The following is a 10,042-nucleotide window of genomic DNA, read 5'->3' as shown; positions in this document are numbered from 1 at the left end:
ATAGACAAGGAGAGATGTCTAGAAAGGGATATACTTAAAACAACAGCAGTTATTACCTGTTTGGGTGGGATTTTGAATTTCTTTTTTATTTTTTCTGTATAATTCAAGTAAGCTGCCACAAAAAAAAAATCATTCTCAGTTTGGGTAATAAAACAGTACAAGAGGAAATCATGGCATAATTTAAGAATAAACAGACTGCTGTGGTAACAACACCACAGGCCTTTTCTCTGTTCTCCCAAATTGATCTTAGAGGGGCCCATTTTTCTTCTTTGTGTGCCAATGCAGCCCAGCAGAGAGGAAATGACAAGACCAGACCTGAATGAGCAGAGCACTGCTGGGCAGCACAGCCTGAGGGGCAACTTGCCCTGGGGCTGCCTCATTTGGGGAGGGGCCCTCACAGCCAAGACGCTTCACAACTAAGCAGCAGCACCACTGGGCTGACCCACACAGGGGCTGCTTCATGAATCACCTGGACCAACACTGAGCTTCCTAACAGCCATGCTGCACTCACACCCATTAGTACCAAAATGGAGCTATTTCCACTAAATAGAGTTTCCTTCTTCCCCAAACCCCAGCTCTGGAACTCCTGCTGACTTTGACTTGGAGCCAATGACCATCAGTTCACAGACACCAGATGCCACAGACAGACTCAGGACCAGACACAGGCCCTAGACTCCAGAACCTGGGCCCCAGAGCAGACCCAGAACCAAAAGCTGAACCCCATACCCAGGCCCCAATCCCAAAACTGTCCCCACGACCCAGGCCAGACCATCGACCCTGAATGCCAGACCCCAGACACCAGGGACTGATGGCAAATGCTGGACGCCAGATTCCACACATCAGAGCTAAGAGCCAGAGCTGCAGTGGACCCACACACCCTCCCAGGACATGAAGCTGCACCCAAAGAGACTCCAGATCCCAGACACACAGACACAGATTCAACCCCAGACCACAGACCCAGGAGACAGAACCCAGATCTGGAACCAGGATCCCACAGCCAGACCCCAGAGCTGAAGCTGGACAGTGGACCCCACTTACCAGATACAGGAACAGAACTGAGTCCTCACAATGTAAACAGAGCCAGGAGCCAATAAAGCACCGATTCTTGACTCTCCAAGTCCAAGAAGCTGGCCTCAGAAATAGTTTTTCATGCCAATGCAAATGTACAAGGAAAGAAAATAACTCCCAGCACTACTAAATTGTACCAAGCCCTGCTAAAATACACCAAAAAGGCTGACAGAGCAAAAAATAATAATAATGCTTACTCTTGCCAGGAGAAGTCTATGATCTCTCAGAGGCCACACTTTCCAGAAGTTAGTGTCCTGGCCATGAATGTCACACGGCCAGCTCACAAAACTAGTCACATGAGTAAAAAATTATTTTCCTCATATCTTCCAAGTTCTAACAGCTGGAATAACAATCAAATTCACATAATCCGAATAGTGGGAGGATTAATTCAACATCTACTACATGGGCAAGGGGAATTCATAATAAAATGAATCCCAAACATAATGAGGTAACATTGAGTATATGGGGTATTTTTGAAAATGGAAGAACAGAGTCTGAGATTTCAAAGGTCAAGTGGGGGACATGCAGATGATTTACAAAAAAAGGCAGCATACCTGCTGTTACATCCCGTCCTTGCGAGCAAGAAGGGTCGGAGACTGCTGGGTAGTCAGAGGTGTTTTATTGGCCAAAGTTTCAAAGTTTTACCTGCGCAGGGGCGAACTCTCGGGGTGCCTCCGGAGACACGGGTGCCAGAATGGCTGCAAATGAGAGTTGCGCCAAGCGCTCACAGGTTAGGGCTCTTATAGGGGCAGGCAAGCTAGCGGGTTCACAGAAGCAAGGGTGGCGGTTAGCAATTGGCTCGGGGCTATGTCAGGGCTCGTGGTCTTTCTAATGAGTGGACCATGGAGCTCGTTAGCAGCTCGAGCTCTTACTGATGATTGGATCGTAGAGCTCAGGCCATGTCTTGAGGTAAAAATTTTCCCCTAACGGGTGTCCGAGAGATTACTTCAAGGCCTTGGCTAAACTCCCTGAAACATCTGCCCACGGCCAGGTGTGGTTTTCTGCCTAAGTCTAAAAATAAACATCTAGTTTAAGCAAACATCTTGGCTCTTCTCCTCACCCCCCTAACACTGCCAGGTCGATTTCTGTTGAGCAACTTCCACAACTTTCAGACGCAAGGAGTACAGGAAGAGGGTCAACAAGCTCTTATGAGGACAGGAGTCTCACTGTCTGAAGCTGAGGTGATTGGGCTGAAGCTCTCTTCCTAAACCAAACTGTGGCAACTAAACCTCTTAGGAAGAACCGAGATGACAATCCTAAGGAATTTCTCAGTCTTCCCTTTCGGAACAGCCAGTTTCACATCAACATGCCAAGTGCAAAATGCTGGCCCTCTCATGACCACCCCAGATACTTTACATACAAGTTGTAAACTTGTATGTAAATCCACCACCTACATTAGTACGTTGTTCCATATTTCACTGGCATAATCATTCAGTTTTGAGAATCAGACTTTACTCAAATTGTTAAATCTTACTTAAGTAAATGGTGACATGCATGTACTCCCCAAATTCACCCCATATTAAATACCTGACTGCTTGCTTATGTGGTGGGGAAACAACCTTTTCTGGAACCTCAAGAATCGTTCTGCTGCTCTAATAATCCAACAGGTATGACACAGATTAGCAAGTAAAAGTAGCCAACTGTCAGACACACACAGCCAGGAAACCTCACTCAGAGGACAGAGTCAGAAATCCCACACGGACAAGAGCATAAATGAGGCGGTGATGATGTGAGGTGCCGTGGTCATTTTCTATGACAAAGATCTATCCTTAGATCTGTGGGAATATATTTGACATGTAATAAAAGGGGTTGGAACAACTGAATGAGAAAAATGTTGGGCCCCCTACATTACACCCTCCACCAAAATCAATTCTTTAACAGATTTCAATAGCCACTCAGAACTAACATAAAACACTGAGAGCCATCTAAAACATACCAAGAGATCTAAAGTGAAAGAATTGGAAAAATATACTATACAAACATGAACCAAATGAAAAAATATATAATAGACTTTAAGGCAAAAAATGAACCACTACTACAAATAAAGATGAGTACTTCACATCAGTAAGTTCAACATACCAGTTAGTTCCAAATTTTTATTCACTTACTAACGTAAACTCAAAAATATATGTGTGGAAAAATATACAAATTAACAATCATAATAGGAGAATTATCCAACCTCTATCATTCAGGTTCTGTTTCAGAATAAATAAAATCCACAAAAAATAGTGCAAATATTTAAAAAATAACATTAGAAAAAATGGCATTCAGTGTGCATAAGTACTTCACTGTATGCCAAAACTGCAAATTACAGATGCTTTCCAAGCTCCCTGGGAATTTTTTAAAAAACTGACCATATTGTGATATAAAGCAAGTTCCAACAAACTTTAAAGAACTGAAATTTATACACACACACACACATATGTGTATATATAAACATGTATATATTTATTGCTCTCACTGACATTAATCAAGAAATCAGTAACAACACATAACTAGAAAATACTTTTATTTACAAATTATGAAATACACTTCTAAATAACCACCCAAAAATAAATCATAATTGGAGTTAGAAAATTATTTGCATGGAATGATAGTAAAAACACTTCTTACCAAGGACAGATCACTCAGGTTCCAAACATAATCACAGCTTCCAGCTCAGTGGTTTTCCACCTCAGGTGGACTTTTCCCCCAAGGGGACATTTGGCACATTGTATGGAGACCTTTCAAATTGTTCTTGGGGTGGGGTTAAGGTGGGAGTTACTGGCATGCACTGAACAGAGGGAAGGATTACTAATAAGCACCTACAATGTGGAGGAAAATCCCCCAGGAGAAAAATAGTATCCATAGCAATGAGAAACCCTACTCTCTATGGAGCAGGATGGAGAGTCTATTAGAATACAAACAGCATGTGACTTTGCACCCTAGATCTGAAATCACGCCTCGAACTACTGGCTTGGAAAGGTTAGTTCACTTTTTACCATCAGCGGCTATGACAGGCACGCTTTTCATTTTCCCTCAACAACTTGACTGAACGCCGACTGGACAACATAGGCACCACTTTGCTCCCCTGCCCTTTGCCACTTTTCAGGCAACTTCACCATTCCATCAATCCCACAAAATTGTTCTCTTTCAGAGCAGAGAACTCTTCCAGGTGCCTTCTGCAGTCTTCCAGGGAATGGAAATTTCTCTCCATTAAGACAAGTTTGGAAAGACTGAACTAGATGGCCTTGCGCCTTCTGCGTCTTCTGCTGACAAATTCTGAACACTTTCCCACGGGCGGCTTTCAGTGGCTCTGATGGGAGGAACCCGCTGGGTTTCTGCAAGGAGCTCCCACTGCACAACACCCTCGGGAATCCACCACATACACAACATCACCTCCTTTGGATGAAGACCAGCTTTTGGAGGAGCTGCTGCTGGTGGTCCCTTTCCTTCCTTCAACTCTCCCATTCCACATTATTCTACCATATCAACTGTTCATCCCCCCTCAAAATTTGTCTTGAAGCACAATGTTTTCCTTAGGTTTCAGTGGAGAACCGCTTTGGGAAATGCAGTCAAAAGGGGTCCCCCAGAACCCCATTTCACTGCTTGGAACCCAACAGCAATGCAATTAACATCACCATACTGGTGCAAATAATTCTTGGTACTCAATTTCGGTCCTTTGAGTATGTCGCCTGCCTCCTGGGGGCCATAATGTGGTCTGTCCTCAGTGAACATCTCCCCTCCATGGCTCTCCACTGCACCTGGTCTGCTGACTCGTACACCAACTGTACGTAAGAAATCTCCAGCATGAAATTTCACAAACACTTCTGACACATTCCATCACTGACAGCAATGTCTCCACATGCACCATAAACCTTTTGTTGCCTTGCAGTTGCGCTTGTACCTTTCTTGAAGTGAGAAAGCCAAAGGGGCCAAAGATGTTGCTTATGTTCCTGCATCTTCAGTGGGAAAAGGGCCACACACTCATTTGCCACTTGTGATGAGGTTTTTTTTATCTTCTAAAAACTTTAAGACACAAGAAGTAAGGTAAGAGGTTCAAGCTCTTGCTAGGAGTAGTACTGTCTAGAGCTGTGCTGAAGCTCTCTTCCTAAACCCAGTTTTGGCAACTACATCTCTCAGGAATAAATGAGACGACAATCCTCAGTAATTCCCTCAGTCTGCCTTTTCCTAACAGCCAGTTTAAAGTCAACGTGCCAAATGCAAAATATTTGTCCTCTTCATGACCACCTCTGAAACTTTACATAGAAGTTCCATATAAACAAGCTAAATTAGCACATTGCTCCATATTTCATTCAGATAATCATTCACTTTTGAGAATAAGTTACTTCAGTTAAATTAGTAAATCTTACTTAAGTAAATGGTGACAAACATGTACTCCCCACATCCACCTCCTATAAATATCTGACTGTTTGCTTACGTGGTGGAGAAACAATTCTTCGTCTAACCTCAAGAATCTTTGGGCTTTAATAATGCAACAGGTATGAAACAGATTACCAAATGAAAACAACTAAATTGGAGAAGTCCATAGGCATGAGAACCTCACTCACATGGAAGGCTTAGAACCTCACATGCAGAAGAGCATCAGAGATAGAATGGAAACGTGCACACACAAAATGTACTGAGGCTGTGATGGTGTGCGGTGCCATGGGGCTTGAAAGTGACCTTGCAAAAGAATAGAACCAGATGCTACGCAAAAGGTGCTATTTCCAGAGTGTCCACAAGGTGACGACAAAAGAGCATCTCCTGCTGGCCTCAATTCAGATGCTATTCCAAAGACGCACACGAGATGGCGGTGTGCAGCAGAGTGTGAAAAAGGGCCCCACTCCCAGAGAGCAGGGGTCCTGCCAAGTCAGCCCTGGCTCTTCTGACTGCTGGGTGAAGTAATATTACCTGAGCGACGATGGAGCCTCGTGAGATGAGCTCTGGGTCCTCACCGGAGACCATAAGAGGTCATGTCAAGTCACCTCTGGGACTTATAAGCAAAGGGAGGGGCCTCACCTGAGACCTGTGGGTCCAAAGGTCCTGTGACCTCAGGCCTGGGCCACTTGAGTGTGGAGAGGACCACATGAGATGCAGGAGTGTCCTGTTACTGCACACCTGTGTCCTGTGAGGGTTGAGAAATGTCCCTGTCTGTGAAATGTAAGCATCCTGACCCTCCACCTTTGAGCCTGGTGACTGTGGGGAGGGGTCTGACTTGAGACAGCAGGGGGTCCTGTCACTTCAACTCTGGGTCCTGGGAGCCTGAACACAGCCTGCCTCCAGGAGTACAGGGCTCTGCCACACACCCCCTGTGACTGAGAGGTGCACGAAGGTTCTGGGTCCATAACTGCGGGGAACATCCCTGCCTCTGAGTGTGATGGATCCAGTCCCATCACCTGTGTCCTGTGGGTGTGACAACAGGGGCTTCGTGGAGAAAGCTGTGGGTCCTGTCACTTCAGTTCTGCCAGGGGGGTAGGAAGCTGTAGTTTCGAGTCAGCACTGGGTGTTGTGAGCAGGAGGAGAGGCCCCACCCGAGAGGACTCCTGGTCTTCTGACATCAACAAGGGTCCAAGACAGTGTGTGGGGGCTCAATATGGGATAGTCTGGGGTGCTGTCTCATCACCTCGGGGTCTCGTGAATGTGGGGTGGGCCCCTCACTGAGAAAGTAGGGGGCCCTGCCATCTGAACTCTGGGTCCTGAGACTGTTGGAAGGGGCTTCTCCATACCAGGAGTGGCATCTCGTCACAGTAAAGAGGGACCCGACCTGGGAAAGAGCTGACCTACCTGACAGCCGAGTCCTGTGGACATGGGAAGGGCTCCCACCTGACAGAGTAGGGAGCCTGTCACACTGGCTCTGTCCCCTGTGCGTGTGAAAAACTGTCCCACCAGGGAGAACAGCGCTTCCCCTTCCACTCAGCTGTGGGACCCCTGATTGTAGGAAAGGTTCCCTTCCAGAAAGTGCAGGCGATCCTGTCACATTGGCTCTGGGTGCTGCAACCCTGGGGTCAGGTCACACTGGAGACAGGAGAGGGCAGAAGAAGGCAGCCAACGCTGTGGTCCCAATTATTCAGAATGCAAGTCACACACTAACACCGACTCCAAGGAATTCCAGAGGCAGTAACTCCTGTAAAGAAAGGTCCCCACTTCAGCAACGGGGTTGGGCGAAAGCTACTACCCTCTGACACCTTCTGCCTGTTTCCTCCAGTCCGTATGCCACCCGCCTAGTTTTGTTGCAACAACAAAGTTCACTTTCATCAAATTACAGATGATCTCCAAGCATCCTCAAAACTTTTTAAAACACAGACCATATAATGACATAAAGCAAGTTCCAAGAAATTGCAAAAGACTAAAATTTGTGTGTGTGTGTATGTGTATTTCTTGCTCTCACTGCCATTAATCAAGAAATTAGTAACAACAGATAACTAGAAAATACTTACATTTGCAAATTACTCAATACACGTCTAAATAACCACCCCAAAATAAATCACAATTGGAGTTAGAAAATTATTTGCATGGAATGATAATAAAAATACTGCATACCAAGGCCAGGTCACTCAGGTTCCAAAGATGATCAAAGCTTCAAGATCAGTGGCTTTCACCCTGGCTGGGATACCTCGGTGGATTGAGCATAGGCTGGGAACCAAAGGGTTGCTAGTTCATTCCCAGACAGGGCACATGCCTGGGTTGCAGGCCAGGTCCCCAGTGCGGTCCATGTGAGAGGCAACCACATACTGATGTTACTTCCCCTCTTTCTCCCTCCCCTGCCCTCTCTTTAAAAATAAATTAAAATGTCCAAAAAAAGACCAGTGGTTTTCAACCTAAGGTTGACTTTGCCCTTGAGGGAATATTTGGCACATTGTATGGAGGCCTTTCAGGTTGTCATTAGGGCGGTTAAGGTGGAAGTTACTTTCATGCACTGAATAAAGATAACAATTGCTAATAAGCACCTATGATGTGGAGAAAAATCCCCCAATCTCATAGGAATGAGAAACCCTACTCTATATGGAGCAGGATAAAGAGTCAATTAGAATACAAACAGCATGTGACTTTGCACCCTAGATCTGAAATCACGCCTCTCTCTAGACAGGCAACCTGGAGGCTGAAAGCTAAAGAAAAACCACAAAAAATAATTAATTAATTAATTGATTGATTGATTGATTTTGTACAAAAATGCCAGCCATCTTGCCAAGACTGGGGAGGGATACCCTTGGCTAAGAATACACCCACAAAAGCTCAGAAGCCAAAGAAAATATGACACTTTAAGACACTGAACCACAGTGTGATAAACCATAGCACTGAGGGCCACTGTCCCTTTTCACTGCCCATAAATCACTCTTTAATAATTGTTTCTTAAAATTACTTGGAATCTATCATCTTACTCTTTTACATTCCAGAATTCACCATCTAACATTCTCCACTTTGAAAATGAGGACCTTTGCCGTATTGTGAGTTCCTCAGATAACCTACAAGGGGCACAATTTTACTTACAAAGTACTTCCGATTTCTAGAACACCATTGCTCCAGGTCCTGAACTCATTTACAATGCTAAGAAGCATGTTACTATTTTATTTAATTGTTAATAAACTTATAACTAACACATTTTTAACGCTTCTTGTCTTCACGTTTTATTCCAAGTTTTAATTATTTCTTCATGCTTTATACAGCTAAACTAACATAATTTTATTATTGCATGATATCTTATTTACCTTGACAACTCAAAAATATCAACTTAAAGTTATTATAAATAATACAATTTAGAAAATTGCGTGCTAAATAACCTGCAGAAATAAATTACTCTTTTGTATAGACAAAGGGTAATTTAAAGATATAATCAAGGAAAAGAGCCAATGGTGCACTCCCAAATCCAGTGTCTGATCTAGATGGTGTGCTCATACAAAGTGATCCCAAGGAACTGATCACTGACATTAGGACCTGAGACTCGTACCTTCAAACACTCTTTAAAAAAAATCGACAGTCACTGATATTCCACTGTAATCAACCAGTTTTCCTGCTCACCTGTACTAAGATGTTATTCCCCAAAATTCCCACTAGATGGCAGCAGAGGTGCACGCTTGGGGCACGTATTACTGGCTTGACCTTGGATCCAATACATAAATATAAAATTCATTGTTTTCATAATAAATGGTTTTCATCTCTCAAATAGTAACTGTGTAACACAGCATATTTTTTTACTATGGAAATATTCCTGCTGGAATAGGGCTTTGGATGCAAATCGGACACTTTGGGGTGATCAAGGTGCTATTCAGATAAGGAAGGCAACATGGGCCACTGGATATAATGAGGGTGTGTAGAATTTTTGTTGAGTCACTTTTAATTGCATACATATAGAACCAACCACTTCTCATCCATTCTTTTATATACAAGAAATAATTATAGATAAATTTAAGTAAAGGAGAAAACAAATGACACAATACTCCAAATGACATAAAGGAAAAGCAAGTTTTCCCCTCCACGTTGCCCAGGCCCTGATCCCAGTGCACAGTCCCTGTGTCTCCTCTCAGCACGTCCTCTGCCTGGGTTTTTTTTTTAACATATTTTGTTTTGCAGGATACTTTTCTCACATAATAACATTATTTAGAAGTTATTCTCTGTTTAAAAAAATCCATTAGAACCAGCTTATTAGGTTTTATTTCTTTAATAAAATATCATATATTCTCACCCATTTTTAATGTTCTATAATACTTCATAATGTGAGCAAACCATAATTTAACAGGTTCTCCTCTAATTTTGAACACTTTAAAATTACATCTGTTATTATATGTGTTGGATAAAATATATTAAACATACTTCATTTCATACACAGGAAAGCATAACTAGGGAAAAACTTTAATGCTTTTCTTTTCATTGCAGTTAGTTGTTCGGCTTATGTATTCATTCATTGGTTACTTCTTGTATTTGCCCTGACTGGGCAATGAAGTGACCACCTTGGCATGTAGGCAGGACACTCTAACCAACTGAGCTACCAGGCCAC

Source organism: Artibeus jamaicensis, unplaced genomic scaffold, assembly GCF_021234435.1.
Source record: "Artibeus jamaicensis isolate MK-2021 breed Jamaican fruit bat unplaced genomic scaffold, CSHL_Jam_final scaffold_537, whole genome shotgun sequence".
In the NCBI taxonomy this organism is placed as follows: Eukaryota; Metazoa; Chordata; class Mammalia; order Chiroptera; family Phyllostomidae; genus Artibeus; species Artibeus jamaicensis.
This window is presented reverse-complemented; position numbering follows the sequence as displayed.